General features: G+C 47.5%; 1 protein-coding gene across 10 annotated transcripts in view; it reads left to right on the top strand.

Annotated features, from left to right (window-relative positions):
- Positions 1 to 25,194, top strand: part of PCBP3 (poly(rC) binding protein 3) — a 247,388-nt gene that overhangs the window by 71,241 nt on the left and 150,953 nt on the right. For 9 of the 10 annotated variants that reach the window (XM_044250772.1, XM_044250780.1, XM_044250778.1 and 6 more), the window contains exon 2: positions 8,703 to 8,740. The exons of the other annotated variant lie outside the window; for it this stretch is intronic. The gene's annotated coding sequence lies outside the window, so the exon portion shown is untranslated. The remainder of the gene's footprint in view (positions 1 to 8,702; positions 8,741 to 25,194) is intronic. 10 annotated transcript variants of the gene reach the window in all.

Raw genomic sequence — 25,194 nt, 5'->3', positions numbered from 1 at the left:
CCTGCATGGGGCTCTCTGCTCAGCGGGGAGCCTGCTTCCTCCTCTCTCTCTGCTTGCCTCTGCCTACTTGTGTTCTCTGTCAAATAAATAAAAAATAAAGAAAAATTAGAAATAGTAGCTCAAATTAGAACATTATTATTATTGGCATCTATGGCTAAATTCAAAAAAGGTATCGAGTTTTGCTTGTTCACTTTGCCTCATTTCTAGCCAGTGATTTAATAATGTGTTTCGAATGCTAAAACTCTGCTGTGGTTGTGTGTGGTTACATTTGCGATGCTGTGGCGTCATGTTCCAGCCAGGGAGGAAGGGGAAGCCTGTGCTCTGGGCTGCGGCTCGTGTGGCCCAGGCGTGGTTGGCAGCGGTGTTCGCCTGGGCCGTGCGAGCGCCGCAGAGCCCTGGAGTCTGAGCAAGTGACAGCGTCTGTTGGACCCGCGCTGGTTGGGTTTGGACTTGGAGGGCTCTCATGGGAGGGTCAAGATCTCTTGACCCCCCTCCCCATCCAGTAAGTGTCATTTTATTCTGTTCTTCCGAAAAAGAAGATACCGACAGGCGTAGAGGGGTGCGTGTCCTGGGTCTCCCGGCGCACGTGCGGTTCTGCCTGTCGTCCTGCCGAGCCTCGCCCCTTGCTCAGGGCGGGGAGCCCCGACCTGCGTGCAGGCCCCGCTTGGTGCGCTGGCTGTCTGTCCTCATGTCTCTTCACACGCGCACCCGTCTGCCTGATGTGCACAGGGGACCTGCCTCCCACCAAATTCTCTTCCCAGAGCTCGGTCCCTGCCACCATGGGGCTCACTGCTGGTGGGGGTGGAGACAAGAGTTAAGAGAAGTAAGTTAAAAAGGCAGTGGGGCCTGGCAGGTGGGTCAGAGCAGGAGGACTGGCATGGAGTCGGGGAGCACCTGCCGGGTGGCCCAGGAGGCCTTTCCAAGGAGGCGGTGGTCAGGCTGGTGGCACGCCGGCTTTCACACGGCTGGGCGGCAGGAGAGCAGCCCTGGGGGGCAGGGGGCAGCCAGCACAGGGTGGGAGAAGGTGTGCTTTGGAGAGAAGGGGCGCCTGTCGGCCTTCCCGGCACGTGGTTCCACAGTTCCTCCTCAGCACCACGGGGTCTCTGAAGCTCACTCCGGCTGCGGCGGGGCGGCTTTGGTTGGGAGGCTGCAGCCTGCGGGAGGGCAGGTGGTGGGCATGGGGGGTGCTGTGCTAAGGCAGAGCTGATGGCCTTGCTGGAGGACAGCTCAGGGGGGCTGGTCAGAGAGGTCTGGGGTGACTCCGCGGGGGCTGAGCACCTGAGGTGCCGTGAACTGGGGATCGGCAGGGGTTGGTCTTGGCCTTCAGCTGTAGACATGCCAGTCGCCGGTCAGGTGGCGCATTGATGCAGAAGCTCTGGGAGAGGGCAGGGCAGGGAGCTGGATGTGGGGGAGTCCGGTGAGACGGTATTTATGGCTGTGGCCTGGAGGGGTTCATCTGGAGACGGGAAGGTTGTCCGGAGAGAGGAGCAGAGTTCCCCCAGTCCGGCCCCAGGAACTGGAGCCTGGAGGCCTGAGGGAGGTGGTGCTCTGGCCCCAGGCCCTCACTGTGTGTTTGGGGGCATTGGAGGTGCCTACCCCTTCCCCCACCCCCAGGGCCTGCGCTTTCTCCGGCCAGGGCTCTGCAAGCTGCCCGGAGCACTTGATCCGGCCAGGGCTGCCTGTCCCTGTCCCGCAGACACTGCAGCCGTTTTTGACATTTAGGTCTCCATCTTGGAGGTTTGTCTCTTTAAAATTGCTTCTCCCATGGCGTTCAGGATTTGGAGGAGAATGTCTCCACGTGACCCGCACACCGTGCGGGGTGCTGGCTGGTCTGCATGGCCTGCTTCCCTCTGCCTGCCCGACTGTCTTTCCCTGTGCGCCTGTGCTGCCGTACGCTGACTTGGGCGAAGCATCTGATTAAATATTTAGCCCATTTAAAAAATTACATTTTTTGTTTTCTTATTAAATTTTGAGAGTTCCGTGTGTTCTGGACAGTCCTTTATGGGGCACTGCTCTCCTGGTCTGCCGCTTCACTCATTTTTATAGCAGTGTCATTGGGTCAGAAGTTTTACATTTTGATCCAACTTACCCATTTTTTTCCTTTTATACATCATGTCTTTTGTATCACTTAAGAATTCCTTGTGAAACCAGAGGTCTGTAAGATTTCCTCTTGTTCTTTTTTTCAGAAGTCTTGCAGTTTTAGCTATTGGATTTTAATCTTTGCTCTATCTTGAATAATTTTACATGGAATGGGAAGAAAATAACAATTTCCTTTTTTTAATATGGTGTCTAATTGTTTCAACATCTGTTGTTAAATATTTTATCCTCTCCCCATTCAATGACCTTGGAATCATTTGGCCACCTATGTGTGTGTGTTTTCAAGGGTACCTGGGATTTATTTTAATCAGGAGTGGTAAGAAAGGCCAGCACGGAAGTGACTGTCCTGAAGGAGGGCGTTTATGCTCACAGGTCCCCAGAAATAGGAGGCAGTCCTCCCAGGGCCCCATGAGGAAGCACCAGGGTCCATGAGGAGGCAGAGTCGATGAGGGGAAAATGTGGGCCAGAGTGTCACTGTGGTTTCTGTGGAAGGAACAGGTAAGGCAGGCAGGGTCTGCAGGCTTATGTTTGGCTAGTTAGAACAATGACTGCAGGCCCTAGGGCATAGGGGCAGTCGCCTCTGTCACCCTGCCCTGCTTAGGGCAGGACATGGTGGCCCAAAGAGAGAGACCCATTGAGGAGGTGGTAGGGGTGCGGGAGTGGTTGGTTTGCTCCCGGGGTGAGTTGTTTATCCTATCTGGAGCTGGCTAACTGTAGGAGGACCGTCCCTCCGGGGTCAGCAAGGCCCACGTGTCAAAGCATAAGAACACAGAAAATTAAAAATGTGGTTAACACAGTGTAGACTATTTCTGGACCATCCTGTACCTTTGATCAATGTGTCTTTATCACTGTAGCTTTATAATAAATCTTGAAATAAGGAGTATAAGTTCTCCCACTTTGTTCCCTATCTCAGAGTTGGTCAGGCTGTTTTATCTCCTTCGTATTTCCGTACACATTTTAGAATCCACATAGCCTATGCTAATTTTGACCGAGATTTGACTGAATTGATAGATTACCGTGGTGCAGTTGACATCTTGTTGAATAGAAGGGCACAGAGGGGACATCCTTGGCTTTGTCCGTGGTCTTGAGGGTATGTGTCAGCCTCTCACCCTTGTGTATGATCTTAGCTGTGTGTTCTAGCTGGTGCCCCTTTGTCAGGCGCAAAAAATGCTGTTACAGTCTGGGTTTACAGAGTTTTCATGAGTGATACTGAATATTGGCAAATGCTTTTTCCGCGTCTATGGAGACAATCGTATAGTTTTCCTTTATGAGTCTGTTTATACAGCCCATCCATATAACTCACTCACATTGATTTTTTTTTTTAAAGATTTTATTTATTTATTTATTTGACAGAGAGAGAGGTCACAAGTAGGCAGAGAGGCAGGCAGAGAGGGAGGAGAAAGCAGGCTCCCTGCTGAGCAGAGAGCCTGATGCGGGACTCGATCCCAGGACCCTGAGATCATGACCTGAGCCGAAGGCAGTGGCTCAACCCACTGAGCCACCCAGGCGCCCCTCACATTGATTTTTTAAAAAATATTAAGCCAATTGCATTTCTGGGTTGAAATACCCTTTGTCATAATGTATTTTTTAAATATTACATGGTTCGATATACTGAAATTTAAGAAATTTTGCAACTATATTAATGAGGAATATTGGTAGTTTTTTGGTTTTAGTGTAATTTTCTGGTTTTGATATCAAGTTAATATACTTGCTTCATTGAATGAGTTGGGAAGTGTTCTCTTACATTAAATTTTCAGGTTGAGTTCGTAAGGAACTTGTCTTATTTTTTCCTTGAATATTTGGTAGAATTCACCACTGAAGCCATGATTTTTTGGTGAGAAGGTTTTTAACTTGAATTTAATTTCTTGAATACATACAGGGTTATCTATAACCTTCTTGAGTGAGTTTGGATAGCGTGGTTCTTCTAAGCATTTGTTCCATCTCTATGTTATTACATTTACTTCCGTGCAATAGATCCTACCATTCCCTTATTACATTCTGTTTTATTGATTGAATCTGCTTTCTCTTTGGATCGACCTATTCTGGGTGTTTGATACAAGTGGAATCACATAGTATATGACTGTTTGTGTCCAGCTTCTTTCATTTAATGTCACGTTCTCAAGGTTCTTCTGAGTTGTGGTATGGATCAGTACTTCCTTTTTTTACTGGCTGCAGAATATTCCATTGTGTGGATGTATTACAGTTTGTTTACCAGTTCATCCATTCATGGACTCTTGAGTTGTTTCCATAGTTTGGCTATTGTACAATAATGAGGCCATGAATAAGTATCTGTTCGATGCCCTGGTTTCAGTTCTTTTGGATGTGTAACTCGAAGTGAAACTGCTGAGTCACAGTGATTCTATGTTTACCTTTCTGAGGAATTCGCACCCTCTTCCATAGAGGCTGCACAGCTTTATACCCACACCCGTGACATGTCAAGATGCCTGTTTCTCCATGTCTTCACCAATGCGTGTTATCCTAGTAAGTGTGAAATGGTTCCACAAGGTGGTTTCGACTTAATTATCTTTTTAGTGGCCTTTGGATCAGTAGTAGAATTCTGCTTATCATTATTGAGACTATTAATCTGTGTCTTTTCCCTTTTTTTCCTGGTGAGAATGGCTAGATGTTTATCAATATTATTGATTTCAAAGAACCAATTTTTGATTTCATTAATTTTGTATGTTATTATTTTTAATTGAAGTATAGTTGACACACGGTGTTATGTTTGTTTCAAATATACAACATAATGATTTAATGATTCTGTGTTTTTTTATTAATTGTCTTTCAGCTCATGTATTTCTATTCTTAAATTTTTTTTTTCTTCTACTTACTTTGGACTTAATATGCTCTCTTTTTCTTCTATTTTTGTATAGTAGAAGCTTAGGCTATTGATTTAAGAACTTTCTTTTTTCCTAATCTAGGCATTTTAGTGCTATAAATTTTCCTCATAGTACTGCTTTTGCTGCATTCCACACATTTTGGTATGTTGTGTTTTCATTTTTATTCCAGTAAAAATGCTTTCTAGTTTACACTATGATTTCTTCTTTGACTCATGTGTTACTTACAAGTGTACTATTTTTCTGTTACTGATTTCTAATTGAATTCCATGGTGGTCAGGGAACACACTGCATCTGATGTCAATCTCTTAAGGTTATTAAGACTTCTAAAAATGGCTCAGAATATGGTCTTTGAAAATATTCCATGATCACTTAAAATAATGTGTATTGTGTTATTGTGTTGAGTGTTCTGTAAATGTCAATCAGGTCATGTTGGTTGATAGTGTTGTTAGAGTCTCATATATCCTTTATTGATTTTATCTTCAGTTGTTTGACCCTTTAATTATGTAATGCCCTTCTTACTTCTGATAGTATTCTTTGCTTTGTTCTGAGACCTACTTTTTCTGATGTTAATGTAGCCATTTAATCTTTCTTTTGGTTAGGGCTAGTAGGGTACATCTTTTCCAATCTTTTCCTTTCAACCTATTTTTGTATTTGTATTTAAAATGGGTTTCTTATAAATAGCATATAGTGGGCTTCTGTTTTTTTTTTTAATCCACTCTTAAGATCTCTTCATTTTATTAGTAGGCAGAGAAGCAGGCAGAGAGAGAGAGGAGGAAGCAGGCTCCCTGCTGAGCAGAGAGCCCAATGGAGGGCTCAATCATGACCTGAGCTGAAGGCAGAGGCTTTACCTCACTGAGCCACCCAGGTGCCCCAGATCTCTTCATTTTAATTAGGGTGTTAACATTTATATTTAATGTTATTATTGATACGATTATGTTTAAACCTATCATTTTGCTATTGTTTTTTATTTATTCCATTTGTTACTAGTCCTTTCTTTCTACTTTATAATGGACTGAGTACTTCTTATAGTTTTAAAAGATTTTATTTGTTTATTTGTCACAGAGACACAGAGAGAGAGAGAGAGTACACAAGCTGGGGGAGTGGCAGGCAGAGGGGGAAGCAGGCTCCCTGCAGAGCAAGGAGCCTGATTCAGGACTCAATCCCAGGGCCCTAGCATCATGACCTGAGCTGAAGGCGGATACTCAACCAACTGAGCCACCCAGGCATCCCAGACTGAGTACTTTTTATGACCAATTCTAGCACCTTTACTAACTTATTAGTGAAATCTCTTTATGAGTTTGCTTGCAATCCATTGCATATATGCTTATCACCATCTGTCTTCAAGTAATATTAGACTCATCCACTTAAGAGTACAAAACCTAACAACAGTATACTTCCGTCTCACTTCTCTTGGCCTTTATGTTGTTATTGCCAAGCCATTTACTTCTGTATTTATTAACCCTATCCTACAGTGTTATTATTTTTGCTTTAAATAGTCTGCTATCTTTTAAAACAATCTTAAAATTAAGAAAGAGGCATTTGTATTTATACATGAATTTTGTTTCCAGTACTTTTCATTTCTTTTTGTAGATCTGGATTTCCTTTTGTGTGATGGACTTAGTTTAATATTATTTGTTGTTCAAGTGTGTTGGTGATGAATTATTTTAGCTTTTGTTTGTTGGGGAAAAGTCTTCATTTTGCCTTTGTATTTGAAAGTTATTTTCATTATGTATGGTATTTCAGGTTGACAGTTTTATCCTTCATTTCTTTAGAGATCTCAGTCTGCTGGTTTCTAGCTTGCATTGTTCCTGAGAACTCCTCTGTCCATCATGTCTTCATCCTTCGTACATAATGTTTCTTTTTTGTCTGGCTGTTTTTAAGATTATCTCTTTAGGTAAGCTGATTATGGTGTGCCTTGGTTTAATTTCCTTCAAGTTTTCTTCTCTTTGGGGATTGTTTACCTTCTTGAATTTTGAAGTTCATAATTTTCATCAAATTTCAAAATTTTTTTGTCATTATTTTTTGAAATATATTTTTTGTCCCATCCTGTCCTCCCCCCTCTGGGTCTTCAATTACATTATACTTACATGATCTGTGTGTGTGTGTGTGTGTGTGTGTGTGAGAGAGAGAGAGAGAGAGAGATTTCCAATTATATTTCTGCATTTTTTGTGGGAAGAGTCTTTCTTTACCTTTCATTTGAGATTGTTTCTGTTGCTCAGGTGTTTTGTCTGCACATTGATTAATCTTTCTTTGTGTAGTGTCTAATGTGATGTTAATCCCCTCAAGTATATTTTCCATTTTGGGTGTTTGACTTGGGCTTTTTAAAATGTTTTTCATGTCCCTCCTTAGCATGTTGTGTTTTCCCTCTGTCTTTTTGAGTATCTTTTTGTGTTTTCCCTCTATCTTTATAATAGCTGTTTTAAGGACCTGTGTACTAATTATTTCCTTGTGTTTCTTATTGATCAGCTATTCTCATTATGAGATATACTTTCACGCTTCTTTGAATGCCTGGCAATTTTTGAATGGATGAAAGACATTGTATATTTTGCATCGTTGGGGTCTGTATTCTTTCAAATATTTTAAACTTTTTTGGAGGAATGCATTTAAGTTACTCGGAAAGTTTAGATCCCTGAGTGCTGTGTTGTTGAATGTTGTTAGGCAGTACCCGGTTTAGTACACCGGCTTGATCCGGTGGTAAGATGGCCCTCCCGCTGGGCGGAGCTCTTCCAAGTGCTTGGCCAGTGGCCTGTGTGGCAGGGTTTCCTCATCTGGTTGGTGGAAGTCTGAACTACTCCTGGAGCTGTGGGAGCCATAGCTGCTGTTTGCCCGCTCTTTCTGTGGGCTCCTTCCTTGTCCTCAGTAGACTGCTCACCCGCACGTGCTGATCGGTGTCTAGCTAAAGCCTCAAGTTAGTTCACCCTGAGGTCTCTGGAACATTTCTCTCTGCAGCTCCCTCCTCTTGGGTACTCTACCCTGCTAATTCTAGCTGCTCACATCCCTGAATTTCAGCTGCTTCCTCATCTTGGGACTCCCCCCCCCCCCGGGTTTGCTAGGTTCCTCCTTCCTGCACTATAGCCAGAAAACTCCCCCTAAGCCGTAGGCTGGCAGTCAGGATGCATCGCATTTGTTTCCTTCCCTCAGGGATCATTGTTCTGTGTCTCAAAACCCTGTCTTATGTCTTTGTCTTGGTTTTCACTGCCAATCTGGTCTGTCGTCTTCTGTCTTGGCTGGAAGTAGATGGACGTCCTGTTAGGGGTTTCTAATCTTCCTCTGGTCTTTAGGCATCACTGTATACAGGCCTTGGGCTGCCTGTAGGAGCCTCTGGCAGTGCCATTTACATTAAGTCTTTGCAAAGGCAGGGTGCCTCGTCCTGTCTACGTGAAGCACTTTTCAGACTTGGACCTGAGACTACATAGTACCTAGGGGTTCCACCTACCCTCCTTACTGCTCCCCACAGGCCCAAGGAATTAAGAATCTGTACTTTCTCAACACTTTCCATCAGCTTTACGACTCTGGGTCAGGTTTTAGGGGAGTCTGGGGCTCTAAACATGTATCTATATCTTAAGTTCAGTCTAGAATCTAACCTCTTCTATGTATTTTTCCCCCTCTGGGAAACTGCCTTTGACGTCCTATATTTTTGAGTACATTGTTTAAATAAATTCCTTTGGTTTGATAAAGTTTATCATCTAAGGTGATAACATTATTCTTTGCGTTATTTTCTATCTATGATTTCCAATTATAATAATTTTTTTAATCCATTTACAGGGCTATCTACAGAGAGAGATATCTTCACATGGTTCCATGTAAGTAGTGCTTCTTATAATGCCTTTATAGAGGTTATGTCTTTAAATCGAGTGGTTCTTTCTACGTCAGTTGATTTTTTAAAATTTTGCTTGCATTTGAAGCCATGTTTCTTGCTGCCTCTCCTTGTGGCCTGGTTTCACATCACATGAGGGACCTGTCACAGGCCTGAGAGCACCAACAGTGTCAGTGATTTGCATGATTTCTTTCTGAATTTTATAGAACCAAGATTTTAAAAGAAGCCATTTTCTCCTTTTCTGTTAAACATTTTTCTCCCACTTAACATGACCAGAGTGTCCAGCAGGGGGCCTGAGGGCCGGTGTCAGGGTGCGCTGCCGGACACGCGCGTTCCTCCCACCCACGCCTCGCCAGTGCGCGCCAGCCAGCCGTGACAGCTGTATGCTGTGGCCGTGGTGGCAAGTCCCGGCTGTGTGGACCCCTCTTTGTGGCCTTGACTCCAGCTTTGCAAAACTACCTTGAAATGATTCCTTTTAAATCTTTAAGCTGTCTTTTTCTAAAGTTTGTAAATGTTGTTTTCTAAAAGTTTTCAGCGGGAAACTTGATTTTCAGCAGCCTTGCATGGAATACTAATGAGGTCATGATCGCAGCTAGTGTTCGTGAAGCCGCTCCGGATTCTTCCTGTCTGATCCCTCACTCCACTCTCACGGCGCCCTGGGAGGTGGCTGTTGCTGTTATGTCCACTTTCCAAGGCTCAGCGACAGGATACCACTGTGTCATCCGTGGTGAGACCAGGGATTGAGCCCGGGCCTCTGACCCCATGAGCCTGAGCCCAGGCCTCTGACTCCACGAGCCCGAGTCCCTTCACGATGGTAGGATAAGCAGGAGCTGCCGCGTGGATAAGACGGGGGCTCTGAATCCAGTGTCTGCCCTCCCTGGTGGTCTTGATGGCAGCCCCGAGGAGCCACCCCGGAGTCCTGAGCTCAGCTGGCGCTGGTCAGAGAGCGCTCCGGCCATGGCCCGCGCAGCTTCCGGCGCCTGTAGCCTGCAGCAGGGGCCACGAGTTCATGAGAAGCCCCCTCAGGAGAGACTGCGGCGGTGGTGAGGAGTCCGGTGGTGAGGGGTCGGGGAACACTCGGTATCTAGGGCTGGAGGGTAACGGAGTTCTGACTGATCTTAGAAGGGTAAAGTTCTTAGGAACAAATTGCTTGAACAAAGGCCTTGTTTGTTCTTTCATTCATTTACCAATATTTACCAAGTGCCTGGGGTGCACCCGGCACTCTTCCTTTGGCTCCGGCCCATGTGGGGCTTACAAAAGATAAATGTACTAAGTAAACGCATCACAGTTGTCAGCTGGGCACGTGTGCTGTGGAGGAGGGAAAGGAGGATCCGGGCTGTGGGAGCGCTGGCTGCAGTGCGGCTGTGCCCACCCTGACAAGGGCCTTTCGAGCAGAGCCTTGAAGGAAGTGCAGGAGCAGGCCGCGGGGCGCTGGAGCCCAGAGGGCTCCGGCCCAAGGGGAGCCCTGTGCCCGGAGTGCTCCCGGAGTATGGGGGCGGGGGAGATGAGGTCAGAGAGCAGCAGGGCGCCCGTCAGGGGCCTGGAGGATCCTGCAGAGGCCGGGTCTCACTCTGCAGGGCCCAAGGGTGGGAGCAGGGAGCTCGGTTGTCTTTTTTCTCCCAGTGCTGGGCGGTTCAACTAAAGCTGTTATACTACTTGCTTCTTAGAGGACATCCAAATCCCCACTGGCTTGGGACCAACTCTGTAATTGTGCAAGTCTGGATCTAATTCTCACAGAAGTCCCGAGGGGAGGGCCTCTGGAATTCAGGCATACAAACAACACCTTGTGTGTACTGGGCCTGCTTCCCCCTAGATCTGGTGTCGTCCAAGTTTCTCCTCCTGGCAGATGGGGAATCCTGGCTGATGGTTCTGGAAATAAGCAAACATGCTTGGGCAGGGTGGGCTGGCCCCAAGTGACGCCCCATCTCGTGTGCACAGCACCTCAGGGTCCCTGCGAGGAGAGGAGGCTCTGGGCAGCCGGGCTGAGAGGCGGGGACGAGCACGGCAGGCCGTCTGTCGAGACTGTGATTCCGGAGGGCTGCAGCGAGGTCCTGGGAATTACGGGAGGCTAAGGCAGTGAGTCAAGGCAGTGAGCTTTTTAGAGGGCACCCGTGGCCTCTCCTGCAGGTGAGGCGGGAGCTGCCGGGAGTACCGAGCTGGTTGGAGCAGAAAGGGCTGATTGTAATCTTAGCTGAGTCCTGCAGCGCCGTCCTGCGGGCTTCCTGACGAGCTGGGCTGGAGCGGAGTGGCAGACGCTATTCCCCAGGGGATGTGGCAGCTTTGGGAGGACTTGGTTTTCCATTTGCACATCTCTGAGAGCCTCCCACACTTCCTTAGAGTGAGGGGAAGGGCATCAGTCCGGAGTGAAGCTGCATCTGTGGGATGGCTCTGCTTGGACGTGGCCGGGAGCCCTGCAATCCCACAGACTCGCAGCAGGGCCACGGCTCCACGGCTGCTTAGCTGCAGAGCCCCCGCCCTGTGCATCTCAGCACCCGGCCTGCGACCACTTCAACCACTAAGAGCAGGACGTTAAGAGACGGTGCTAACAAAACTATTGAAATTTTCGTTTACTTTAAGGTCTTTTGTTTTTCTGTAATACTTACTGACTTGGTTATTTGATTTTTTTAGGGTGTTTTTCTGCATTGCCTCCAGATAATAATTCTCACTGCAGAATTGGAAGATTTGGCACATATGAAAAAGAACTTTGAGTCTCACTTGTAATGGGTACCGCCGGGAGGACTGGGACTCCTCTGTCAGGGCCCTTGTTCCCTGCTGGGCCTTCTTGGTGGTGACTCTGGTTCCTTCCTGTCTCGGGTGTGTTGCCTGGGGGCCACCCTGTGCACGGCCTCTGAGCCCATCCCAGCCGGTTCCCTAGTAGGTTTGCTTGGATCCGAGGCAGTTCTTGTACGTTTGGACTTTCTTCTTCCCATCCCTAATCTAATTAGATCTCAGTCTTAGCTATTGGCCGTGCCTCCTTGATCAAGGAGGAAAGAGGCGCTTCACTTTCCCATCCCGAGTGCTGCCATCTGGCTCTCCTGTCCCCCTGCCCCTCCGCCCTTCCGCCCCCTTACCCCCCTGGGTCTCCCTGGGCCTGGGGCTGCTCAGGACCTTGCTCCTGCCCCACTGAGGACCTCTCCTCTGCGCCACAGTTCCTTCTCCCTGGCAGGCCACTTCTGTTAGCATCCAAGATGACTTGATAACTCCCCTCTTAAAATGAAAAAAAAAACGCCTCCCTTGATTTTCAGCCAAAATGGCAGATTGAATTCACAGCGACCTCTGCTGCTCCTTATGATCCCACTAAAATGACAGGTGAGATATTTTTACAAGGAAGAGGCCTCCAAGAGCTGGAGAGGAGATGACAGAGTTTGGGAGTTCAGAAAGCAGATGGACAAACAGAGGGACATAGCAGATCTGAGCACAGAAAATGGGGAGGCGTGCACACGCTTTTGCTGGGGGGTCGGGAACGCAGATGGACCACACTGCAGACAGACCCCCAAGTCTCAGGAATGACATTGCCGTGAACCTCTGAGGATGAGGGGGCAGTAAAGATGGGGCCGAAATAGGTACTTCGTGGAAAGCCCGTTTAGAAAGCCACCAGGTTCTCAGCCCTCCTCCCCCACCCAGCCTGACGAGCTTCCTCTCTGGAGGGTGAACTAGGCACCCGGGCCGCTGGGGAGGGGGTGGGGGGCGGGACTGCTGTTCTGTAGGGAAGATGGGGCTGCACTCCAGTGGGTTACAGAGCAGTGTGAACGCGGCCTCTACCCTGTTGGCCCCCTGAACACCCTGGGAGCTGGGGATGGCTTTCGGATGCCTGTGAGTGGAGCGGCCATTCTGAGGCCGGAGCAAGAAGCAAGGGCTCCTGCGCTGTTTCCTGCTGTGCCGGAGTCATCAGGAGGTGATTCATCCTCGGCCTGCAGTTGGCCAGGAGCTGGGAGTTGGGAGGCAAATTAGCCATGAGTACACAGAAAACTCAGAGGCAGACGAGGCCCTCGCTCCCCCCAGGAAGCGCCAGCCGTGTACTAGAAGGGGCCAGCAAGAGGGGTGCGCAAGGGCTCCAGAGCCTCCGGAGGAGGAGAGCACATGGGTGGGGGTGAGGGGGTTCCTCCCTGTCCTAGTAGGAAGTTAGTGATGGTCCAGAGGACTGGAATCCTTGAACTCCGGAGAGAAATACCAAAGCAGGGAGGAGCCCAGAGAGGAAGATCTCCGGTGAGGCCCGGAATAGGACACAGGGCGGAGGGGAGGGGCGCTGTTCACTGCAAGCTTTGTGGGTTCTTTGACTTTTGAAACTATGTATGTTTATAATTTCGTTAAAAGTAAAAATTAGACGGTTATATAGAAAATACGGTTTTACCAAAAAAATTAGGAGACCTGCCCCCCCCCCTCGCCCCCGATCTCTGCTTCCGCCTGGGCCCAGCTCCATGGAGTGGCCATCTGGTCCTCCCCAGGGGGCTTCATCCTCACCACTCGCCAGCTTGTGAGGCCTCTGCTTCCCTGAATCCAGGAAAAAACCTTTCTCATCGGGGACCTTGAGCTCTGCAGCTTCCGCAGAGCGACCCCTGCTTGTGCTGTGTTCTTTCCCAGGCTCCCAGACCCTGTGCCATCCTGCTCTCGCGTGTCCATGTGTGTCCCCTCCCCCCGCCCGCTCCCCCAGAGTGTGAGCCCTCCGTCCTAACCCTCCCCCAGTGCTCTGAGGGCCCTGCGGGGGGCGGGGGGGTGCTCCAGGCCATGGGGCCCGCATACTGCGGCACACGTTTGGTCACTTCCCTCTGGTTCTACCTCAAGGATGAGGGTACATCTGGGCCCTGCTTTCAGCTGACTGGCACGCAACATGTCCACGTTACCTGCTTTGAAAACATTGTTTTTAAAATAAGTTTGTACGGTTTGCACTATATGGGTGCGGTTGGCCCTTGAACACATGGGGTTCCTTCCCACACAGTCAGAAATCCACGTGTAACTTTTGACTCGTCCTAAACCCAACCCTCTGCTGACCAGAAGCCCTGCTCCTACGTAAACAGTTGGTTCTACGTATACAGTTGGTTCACGCATACTTGTATGTTGTATACTGTTTTCTTACGGTAAAGTAAGCTAGAGAGAAGAAAATATTACGAAGAAAACCCTAAGAGATCATAAAAAACACATTTACAGCACTGTATGGTACGTATCGAAAAAATTCACGTCTCAGTGGGCCTGTGTGGTTTAGGGAATGAGTCAACTCTGGGTATAATTTTCTTATGTCAGCCCCTTTTTGTTTAACGTGTGTGGGTCTTACCTGCGTCTGTCACTGATGTCAGCCGTAGTTGGGTGAGCAGCCCTCGGCACGATCCACTTTCCCTCTTCTTGAGGATGGCAGTGTTCATCCATGCTGGACCCCGGGTCACAGGAGATGCACAGTCCGAGAGGCGTCCGTGGGAGGGCTGGCTGCGGCCTAATGGCCGGATCGCACCAGCACCGTGTCCCTGGGAGCCATGGAAGCTCAAGGCGTGAGGCTGCTCCCATCTCTGCACGGCCGGCCTCCTTCCAAAGTATTCCTGCCCTCGGGGGGGTGTCCTGCAGGGCTTCCCCCACCGGGACATTCGCCGTTCCCTTGGCCATGGTGAGTGGGGGCAGTCTTACATTTGGAAAACCCCTTCCCGTCCTTAAACGTGGGTAGTGACTTCAGTTTTCTTCTCTGCTTTTATTTATTTGCACTGACTTGTGTAATCCGCTTGGGATTTAATTTGCTGTATGTTACTAGGTGAACATAGAAGTTATTCTTTTCTTACGAGTATTGAAAATACTACTTATTGAGAAATGCTTCATTTTCCCAATGATTTGTGCTGCTACTTTTGTCTCGCAAATTGATCTAATATGAAAATATTGTATGCATTAGTGTTTATTTTTGCGTTCTCTAATCTGTTCTTGTGCTGGTACAACTGTTTTAATTCTGGTTTCATGGAATATTTATCTAGTAATCCCATTATTAAAAAATATTTTGGCTGTTCTTGGCTACTCACTTTCTAGATGAACTTTAGAATGATTTTTAAGTTAAAAAACGTGTCATATTGGGATTTATTTTCAGATAGATCAAAGCTATAATTTGAATTGAAAATAGTTGCTTTTTTACCGCTATTCACTTTCTAATGTAGGAAGATAATCTATTTTCCCATTTGTTCTTAGCCTTCAGTTGCTGTGTGTAACTTTCTTACTGTGGATTTTCTCTTTTGAGCCCTTTTCCAACTTATTTTTGTTATCTGGTTATGGTAATTGAGATATTTCTCATTCCACCTCTCTAATATTTAATAGTGTACAGGCTACTATCAGTATTCATTATTTGGACATGGCCATGTGTTAAAGCACTTTCAGCTGTGATAGGTGTAAATTTAGCTTAAATTCTGAATTTTTTTTATTTCGTCCTGACTTGATCCGAGCGCTTTCCCTAGGAAGCATGGTCATGTGGCTGTCTGAGCCCTGTTCTTCAAGTTACAGGAGTCCCTCCTCTGGCTCTTCCGTCAAGTTGTTTCTCACCGTCAAAAATGAAAGCTGCATTTTACTAAATGTGTTCATTGCTGCTATTAAGATAATCCCATGATTTTTTCCTTCCATCTCTTACTGTAGAGAATTCCGCTGACGAAACTTAAAAGTATTGATTCTTGGGATAAATCCTGGTAGATCATACTGATACTTGTTAATACTCTTTTATTTGTAATACCCTCACAGAATTTTATTTGGGCTACGATAAGGGTTAGTGGTAGGGTTAGGTCTGGAGTTTAGGTTGGTCCTGGGATTGGAGTTAGCGTGGACCTGAGTTACCATAAAGGTTAGGAGTAGGGCTCACGCTAGGATGACACTGCTCTAGAAGTTTCCTTTTTTCTAATTTTCAGTTTTTGGGGGTCCCATGTAAATGATGGCCTGCCCCCATAACATGACTTGAGAAACATCCCCTATTTCTCTATCCTTAATTTAAATAACAAAATTTTCTATTTTCTACTTAAAAAAGCAAATATTTTTGGACTAATAGTTGATACACGGCTCTATCAAGGCCTCTAAGCCCAGAGCCCGTTTTGGAGCCGATCCCGTTGCTCTCGTGTGTGCGTGGGTTTCTTCCTGGAGCAGCAGTCGCTGCGGGCACTCTCAGGCCCCAGGGGTGTGCGTGGTTGTGCCAGGTCCCTGTGGTCTCGGTCTTCTCCGGGCCTCTCACTGCCTTCTCTTTGTTTCTAAGCCTGGGTTCAGTGTTTCAGTCAGATTTGTCAAACTTGTCTTCATTTCTTATTTAGCTATGTTTAATTTTTAATAGCTTTCAGTTATACTGATCATTTATAATTTTGTTTGCAATTTAATTTCTAAATTTAATGCATGTTTCCTTTTTCTTTAGGGTTATGCTCTTATCTTTCTAGTTTCTCAAATGCTGTTTCCGTATGTTTACCTTGTTTTCTAATGACTGCATCTTGGCACTCAGATTTCTTTCAAGACACTTTGAACTCCGCCCCACTGATTTTGATGTGACCTGTAATCATTCAGATGCTTGTCATTTCCGTGCTTGGTTCTAACATTTTGTACATGATTTCTCCCACTGTACTTCTGTTGTTAACTTTCTACTTCTATTTAATTTATTTTTTTACTCTTTTTTTTTAAAAATTTATTTTATTTTTTCAGTGTTCCAAGATTCACTGTTGATGCAGCACACCCAGTGCTACATGCAATCTATGCCCTCCTTGATACCCACGCACTCAACCCCCATCCCCCTCCCCTCCAAAACCCTCAGTTTTTTTTTCTCAGAGTCCACAGTCTTTCGTGGCTCGTCTCCCCCTACGATTTCCCCCAGCCCACTTCTCCTCTCCATCTCCCCATGTCCTCCATGTTATTCCTTATGCTCCACAAGTAAGTGAAACCATATGATGATTGACTCTCTCTGCTTGACTTATTTCACGCAGCATAATCTCTTCCAGTCCCGTCCATGTTGCTACAAAAGTTGGGTATTCGAGGCATAACACTCCATAGTGTATATGGACCACATCTTCCTTATCCATTCTTCCATTGAAGGGCATCTTAGCTCCTTCCACAGTTTGGCAACCGTGGCCATTGCTACTATGAACATTGGGGTACAGATGGCCTTTCTTTTCACTGCATCTGTATCTTTGGGGCAAATATCCAGTAGTGCAATTGCAGGGTCATAGGGAGGCTCTGTTTTTAATTTCTTAAGGAATCTTCACACTGTTTTCCAGAGTGGCTGCACCAACTTGCATTCCCACCAACAGTGTAAGAGGGTCCCCCTTTCTCCACATCCTCTCCAACACATGTTGTTTCCTGTCATGTTAATTTTGGCCATTCTAACTAGTATAAGATATATCTCTATGTGGTTTTGATTTGAATCTCCCTGATGGCTAGCAATGATGAACATTTTTTCATGTGTCTGTTAGCCATTTGATTGTCTTCATTGGAGAAGTTCATGTCTTCTGCCCGTTTTTTGACACGATTATATCAGCCCTTTGTCTGTATTGTCATTTGTGAGTATCTTCTCCCAAAGGATTGGCTCTTTGTTTTGTTGACTGTTTCCTTTGCTGCATAAAACTTTCTACTTTTAAAGCTTTATACTCAGAGTGTGGCCTAAGTCAGTGAGGGTGGACACAGGGCACAGAAGCCTGTGGCGCCATGGTTGCTGTGTAGGAGCGATGACCAGTGCTTTACCAGGGCTGGTGGTCGTGGGGCCAGGGCCATACACAGAGGGACATGTGGCAAGTTACAGGGATGTGGTAGGAGCACACAGCAAAGGTGGGAGAGTGACTCTGAGGGTTAGGGAGGTGGAAACAACGTGTAGTGAGAAGAGGGCCTAGAATTTGGGAGCACTTTAATTTCTATGTTGGACCATACAGAGAAATACCCCAGGGGCTTTTGGGATCCTCGGTCAGAGCTGGGGAGGCGGTTGTGGGGCTGAGAGAGCTGGTGCATGTGCCCAGAGCAACAGTTGTGTCCTCGGGGCTGAGTCAGGGAAGATGAAACGGGTGTGGTCAGATTTATCTCTCTGTGTGGTGGTCACTGGTTGCGTTGGGCTCCAGGAACCCTCCTGCCCCAGAGGTCATCCTGGCCCCGGGCCCCGGGCTCCAGGCAGCCTGCCATTCTGCGGGCGTCGTACCTCCTTGTGTTGTCAGGACCTCCAGTTGAAACAAACGCACATGTGTCTGGTGTGTTCTCGAGGGAAGGAAAAAGGGCACAGTGAAGGGCAACAGCCACCCTTTCAGGGTCTGAAGGCCAGATTAGGCTGACTTGCATCACGGTGCACAGGATCCCTGTCTACCAGCAGTACAGCGTGGCGGGACCTACTCCTAGGGAGCAGGTCCCCCTCTCAGGCAGCCCTGTGTTCTGCCACAGCTGTGATTACACAGGAAGGAGAAGGGGTTTGGGGGAGCAGCCAGCCAGCCGTCAGCCACTGGCAAGGGTGAGACTGAGTGGCGGCTGGGGTCACCCGTACTAGAGCTGGGAGGTTCCTGGCAGAGGATCTCCATGTTTAAAAGGTGCACGTGTAGCCCGTGTGCTGTTAGGTCTAGGAGGGGCTGGATTCGGGGCTGTTTCCCACACCCACAGAGAGGGCGCTGCGCTGCCCATAGGCCCACCCCCCATGCTAGGGTCCCAGTGCATGCAGGGTGGGGGCAGGGAGGGGCCCCATTTCTCATGGAAACGTGTGCTTCAGGAGCAGAGGAGAGGGAAGTGCCGTGAAGTGGGTGGCTCCTTGGGGAAGGCTGCTTCCCATCCTTCCAGAGAGGTGAGCGATGGGCCAGTGCCTGTGGCTGCGGAGACCTCCAGCCAGCTTCTCTTCCTGCTCTTTATTTAAGGTGGGCATGGGACGCCTTGCTGAAGGGCTCTCGGGGAGCCCTGGGCCACGATGATGCACTCGCTGCCCCGCTGGGCCCCCAGAGACCTTAAGGCGTCTGTTTATCTGCTTATATTCTCCGCTTGGCTTTCCTTTCTGATTCACTTGAGTGGTTTTTATTCTTTGCCTTTTTCTTCTCGTGGGGATGTTGGAGAGTGCTGTCCTCCTGAGGTTCAGATGCATTGCAGCCTGGCAGGAAGGGGCCGATCGTTTTTCACAAGATGACTCATTCATTCCTCCCTCTTTGCCACGTTGCCAGGCTGTCTGGCGGCCCCGCATGCAGGGACAGTGATGGATCTGGAGCATGTTACCACTGCTCCGTGGTGACCGCGGATGGCGTGTTGGGGTTGGAGGACAAGTCACCTCTAGGTGTGCATTTAGACAAATGGGAGCTGGCCTTTCCGGACGCTTCCTTTATCAAGATTACTTCCGTTCCGTACGGACCTGGGACCTTTACTGCTGTTCTGCAGCCAGGCCGTGTGGCGAGCAATGCACTACCTCCCGCTCTGGTAAGGGTGGCCTGACGTTTCCTACCCTGGGGAGTGTCAGCGTGGTCACAGGGGCCAAGGGTGCTTCTACTTTCTGCTTATTTCAAGCCTCTATTCTTCCTCTGGAATGCCAGTGGTATGCACAAGTTACACCATTCGACGCAGGGCACTCTTCCTACTTGGGTCCTGGAGGCCACTTGTCTTTGGATGTGACGGCTGACCAGTGGTACACTCCCATGACCCGGAGCTGGCAAGAGGCTTTCTGGGTGGGCCTCTACCCCTGCTAAGCGCTCTGGCTCTCACGCTCTTTCGGGGCGTAAGTCTGTAACCCCCGGCTTGGTTCACCCTGTAACTGAGTACACGTGCTTGGTTCTACCCACTCATCTCCCTCCCAGCTCTGCCTCCCCCCAGGCCGCTTAGGAGCCTCTTATCAGGGCTGCATCCACGTGCACTGTGCACTGTCTTTGCAGAGCCTGGGCCTCGGGCCAGATCCCCTGGGGCTGGCGGCAGCTGGAGAACAGCTGCTACCCGAGCATGGCAATGAGCTGTCCTCATCACCCCTTGTATCAGTTTGGCAGAACAGGGGCGGAAGTCATGGGAGGAGAACTTTCTGGGTAAAAGCCCACCGGGGCTGGGGGCATCGGCCTGCCTGGGGACCCAGCGACTGCCTTCTGCTTCCAGCTCCTCTCCCAGATCACCCGGTGACCTTGGCTAGGTCACTGTCCTTGTCTGCGCTGCTTCTCTGTCTGCGAGACTGTGTCTCCTTACCTGTCTCAGAGCTGGAGCAGAGAGGCGGCAGGAATGGGAAGTTCTGCAAGAGGGTGAGGGCATTGGTGTCTTTCCTGTACTGTGTGCTTGAGCCGATGAAAAGGCGGTTTCTCTAAGAATCGCTTTGTTGCCGGTGGAGGTGGGAAGCCCCTCACTCAATCCCTGTACTACTCCGAGGCCTTTGATTATCCTGTTTTATGAGTGAGGAAACGGAAGTCAGCTCCAGACCGCAGGGTCCGGTCTCGCAGCTCCTGTTCCAGAACCTTCTCTCCATCCCCTCACTACTTGGCAGTCAGTTGTAAGAAGTTCAGGTTCCGAGTCGTGGTGGCCGTCCCACGTTTCAGGAGACCGGGCTGTTTCCATTTCCATGAGCGGCTCTGGAGAGTGCCCGTTTGCATGTAGCCAAGGGGACACCGCATCGCCACGAAATGCGGTTTCTTTTCCGCAGGTGGAGAAGGGAGGGAAGTGCAGTAAGATGAGTTCCGACGTGTCCGTGGGGGGGACTGAAAAGGAGACTCCACTCCGCATTGGGCAGCGTGAAGTGCAGGAGGGGTGGGTGGCGGCTTCGTGTGTGACTCTGAAAACGAGCGTCCAGGACGGAGCTGTTTGTTTTTTCACAGGAACAGTTTCAATGTGTGTAGCCCTTGAGAAGGAGCTAGGAAGGAGACGGGGTTTGGAGACTGAAGCCTGCCTAGGCCCCGGGAGCCGCCGGGAGCGGGAGGGTCTGTGTGCGGAGGAGGGGAGAGGCACCGCGTCCTGAGCTTGGGACCGTCTCCCCACGCTCGCTCTCGGCCCTCCCGTGGCTCAGCGACCACATCTTCCATACTGTTTCCCCTGTGCAAGGCCACGGCCCAGTCTGGGGCAGATGTGTGCTTGTTGCTGGGTGTCCCTGGTCTCTAACCTGGAACATTTTTGCAACATCCCTGTCACTTTTATGACATTGACTTCATGAAGAGCAAGACCCAATTCAAAAGGTGGTTTCTTCCTTATGGGCTTGTCTGATCATCGGTCCTTCTCCATGAGATTCCGTCGTGAGCCTCCATGTGTGAGGTCGGCCAAGCTTCTCAGGCTTCGTGTCTGGACAGACGCAGAGTGTCCGTCTCCTCTTTGGGGATGTAAAGCTCTTTGCTCGGTCACGGACTTGCCCATCTGTCCCAGCCGGTATTGTTACTTCTTTACCCCCTTGCAACTGATAAGCCGTCGGCGGGGGGCGGGGAGGGCAGGCATTTTACTTTAAGAACAGGCAGCACAGTGCCCTTCGAAAAAATTTCTCCTGGATGTGTGTGCTTCGATGATTTCTGCCGAGACCAGTCTTCACTGTGATGGCTGCAAATCGACGCCCGTCCAGCACTCTCCACGCGTGCCTGTTAGCTCTGGGCGGTCTGCGGTGCGCGCCGTCCGCTCTTCTCTCTGCTTGCTGACCTACGTACTAGCAGTTTGGTTTTATGGAGTTTGGTTTTTTATTTGATCACTGATCTAGTTCATAGTTCTTCACAGTCATCAGTGATTTGGGTGCTCACATGGTCCCTGGCTAGCAGGAACCCTCCAGGCAGACTGCTGGTCCCCAAGGGGTGCCCCATCCTTCCCCTCCGTCCCAGTCCCGTCCTGGTCTGCTCGGGCTGCCGTAAGGAGAACCACTGACTGGTGGCTTATGCACAGAAGAAATTTCTCTCCCCTCCTCGAGGCTGGGAGTCTGCGGTCATAGTGCAGGTGCTGCAGGGCTCTCATGAGGGCCTTCGGGGTCGTCAGTGGCTCCTTCGCTCAGCACAGGGCTGGAAGGGCAGGGGCGCTCTCTGGGCTGCTGTGAGCGTGAGCCCCATTCCGAGGGTTCTCCTGTCATGACCTGACATTCCCTTCCCTTCCCTGTCGCCTCCCCATCCATTCCCCTTCGCATCCCCTTCCCTCCATCTCTAACCCTAACCTTCCCTTCTTTCCTTCCTTCCTTCTCTCCTTTCTTTAACATACCATGTGTCATTACTTCTGGGTGTGTCAATATAGTGATTCCACACTTCCGTGCATCACCCGGGCTCCTCACGACACAGAGTGGGTTGTTAAGTGAGGGAATTTCTGCCAGAGTGGTAGGAGAGCCACAGTAGTTCAGTGCGGTTTTAATTTGCATTTCTCTTCCTTTGAGGGCAGTGGAACATCTTTTCATAGGTTTAAAGACATTTTTTTATCGCATTTCATGTGTTTTTCTTTAAGATTTGGGGGGCCCTTTTTTTCCTCTCAGTTTAAAAATTTTTTTTGTACATTAGGGATATTCTTTCATTTTTCTGTGATACATGCTGAATGTATTTTCTTCCATTTATTATTTGTCATAAATATTTTCTCAAGGTATTGTCATGTCAAAGATTTTTTTTTTAATTTTTAAAGATTTTATTTATTTATTTGACAGAGATCACAAGTAGGCAGAGAGGCAGGCAGAGAGAGAGGAGGAAGCAGGCTCCACGCTGAGCAGAGAACCCGACGCGGGGCTCAATCCCAGGACCCTGAGATCATGACCTGAGCTGGAGGCAGAGGCTTTAACCCACTGAGCCCCCCAGGAGCCCCTGTCATGTCAAAGATTTTTATTTTTTATAGTCACATTTGTCCATCTTTTGTTTTTCTACATGAGATTCTTTAGTCATAGTGGAAGAGCCTGTCCTGCAGTCAGGTGAACACGAGAATCATTCACGTTTTATCCTCACACTTCTGTAGTTTAGTTTCTATTAATTTTTAAATTAAAATTTCAATATGTTGATTTTTTTAAAAAGATTTTATTTATTTATTTGTCAGAGAGAGAGAGACAGAGAGTGTCTACACAAGCAGGGGGAGCGACAGAGGGAGAAGCAGGCTCCCTGCTGAGCAAGGACCTTGATGTGGGGCTCAGTCCCAGGACCCTGGGATCATGACCCGAGCTGAAGCCGACCTGACTGAGCCACCCAGGCGTCTCCAGGATACTTAGTTTTCTGTTTCACTGATTTCTGTTCTTCCTTCCTTCCTTTTGCTTTCTGGGATTCATTTTGCTGTTTTGTTTTATTTTTTTCCAACTTCTATTGGATGTTAGCTCACTCACCTTTCTTTTCATATAAATAAGTATTTAAAGTTAAACATTTTGTTTTAGGGGCACCTGGCTGGCTCAGTCGGTAGAACATCCGACTGTTGATCAAGGTCAAGAGCTTGAGCCCCATGTTGGGCATAGAGATTGCGTAATTAAATAAAATTAAAAAAAAATTTTCCTTTTAAGTACAGCTTATCGCAGTGCTCAAATTTAGATATATAGTACCTTTATTATCCCTGTAAATGTTATCTGTTTCCACTATGATTTTTTAAAAGGATTTAAATATCTATTTTAGAGAGAGAGGGCGGAAGTAGGGGCAGAGGGAGAGGGAGAGACAGAATCCTCAAGCAGACTCCTCGCTGAGCACTGAGCATGATGTGGGGCTGCAGACAGCACTGGGACCACGATCGGACTCAAAATCCAGAGCTGAGTGCCGAACGGACCGAGCCACCAAGTGCCCCAATTTCTTTTTTTGCCATGTAAGTTACTTCGAAGTGTTTCTCAGTCTCAAACACAGTTTAGACGTATATGTATTATGCTAAAAATATACATTTAATATGTGTGGACGGTATTTTAAAATATTTTAATTTCTTTATTCGGTGCATTGTCAGCAAGGTGGCCTCAATGTTCGTGGCCTTTGACGTGTTTGGAGGGTGGCTCCTCTGTGGTCCAGCGACATGAATGTTCTGTGTTTCAGTAAAACGCATTCTGCTGGCTTGGAGTATAAGCTTTCTGTATGTGCGTTAGATGAAGAGTGGGCATGCTTTTTGACTCTTTTCTGTGCTTATAGGTATTTTTAACTGATGTATCAACCACTGATATAGATGTGCTTACAGCTGCCAATGCAGTTGTGGATTTACCTATTTTCATGTGTTTCTGTTCATTTCTGCTTTGTATCAAATGTTGAGACTTTGTTTTTGGGTGCATGTATGTCTGGAATACCTTACTAATACATTAAATCCTCTTATCTTTATGTAATGTGGTCTATAAAAACTCTGATAATGCTGCTTCTTCTTTTTTTTTTTTTTTTGCCTTAAAGTAAAATTTAAGTCTGAGGTACTTATTTGCCCAGTGTATATTTCTTTCAGACTTGCTATATCTGTATGTTTTAGACGCATCTTCCAAAATGGCATCTAATGGGATTTTTTTCCCTCTCAGACAGTCTTTGTCTTTTAAAGATGGGAACGTTTTGTTTACTTTCATTTACTTTAATTACTTATGTATTTGGACTTCTAACTATAATCTTATTTTGGGCTTTCTGTTTGGCTCAACTTTCTTACATCTGTTTTTTCTCTTCAACATTTTTAAATTTTTTTCTTCATTAAATTTTCTTCTTCACTACATAATTTTACTTCCTCTTATTCTCTTATTTGTCTTGTATGTATACTTGATTATCTATGACTAAAGTTAGTGTCCTTAGTCATATTTCTACCAATATAAGAATCTTACGATACTTTATCTCTGATTATCCTCTCCTGACTCAAATGTATTTTAAGCCATGCAGCCTTACTTATTAATTTATACTCTTCGTTGCCCTTTCCGATTTACTCACATCCTACCACTTCATTCTTCATGTCTTCTTGTACCTGAGAGATTGCTGCCTCTAAAATGCATCACGGTGAGAGTGTTGACAGAGAACAAATTTTAACTGAAAACATCTTTATTTTCCTTTTACTCTCTGCTTTATTTTATTATTTTTTAAAGATTTTATTTATTTATTTGAAAGAGATCACAACTAGGCAGAGAGGCAGACAGAGAGAGGAAAGGAAGCAGGCTTCCTGCTGAGCAGAGAGCCCAATGAAGGGGCCTGATCCCAGGACCCCGGGCTCATGGCCTTAACTGAAGGCAGAGGCTTTAACCCACTGAGCTACCCAGGCGCCCCAATTCTATGCTTTATTTTGAATGTTTGGAAAGCATTTTAGTATATGTGCTGCCGAAGCAAGCACGAATGTTTGGAAAGTATTAAGTAATTCTAAAGTTGTTTTACCTAAGATTGCTTTCAAAAATGAAAATCCACTTTAATGGGAAAAATTGGCATGTGGCATATGCTTCTTTTAGAAGGAGCTATGTTTGCGAGCTCAGGAAGAGCGATATGTCTTTGCCTTGTTAGACATATACACGGTACTGTAACAATGAGAAGAGATCTCATAGCCGTAGTTGAAGTATTTAGTAAAAAGTTAATGTGCAAAAATCAAGAAAATGTTTAAGTGGTATTTTGAAATCTAGCATGTTGACGGTTGCGTCTTTGCCAGTGGCATTTTGGGTTTTTTTGTTTTGTTTTGTTTTGATTTCTGGTTTTG

The sequence above is a fragment of the Neovison vison genome, chromosome 6, assembly GCF_020171115.1.
Source record: "Neovison vison isolate M4711 chromosome 6, ASM_NN_V1, whole genome shotgun sequence".
NCBI lineage: Eukaryota > Metazoa > Chordata > Mammalia > Carnivora > Mustelidae > Neogale > Neogale vison.
Note: the sequence above shows the minus strand (reverse complement) of the source record. Positions and strands in the feature narration are given on the sequence as shown.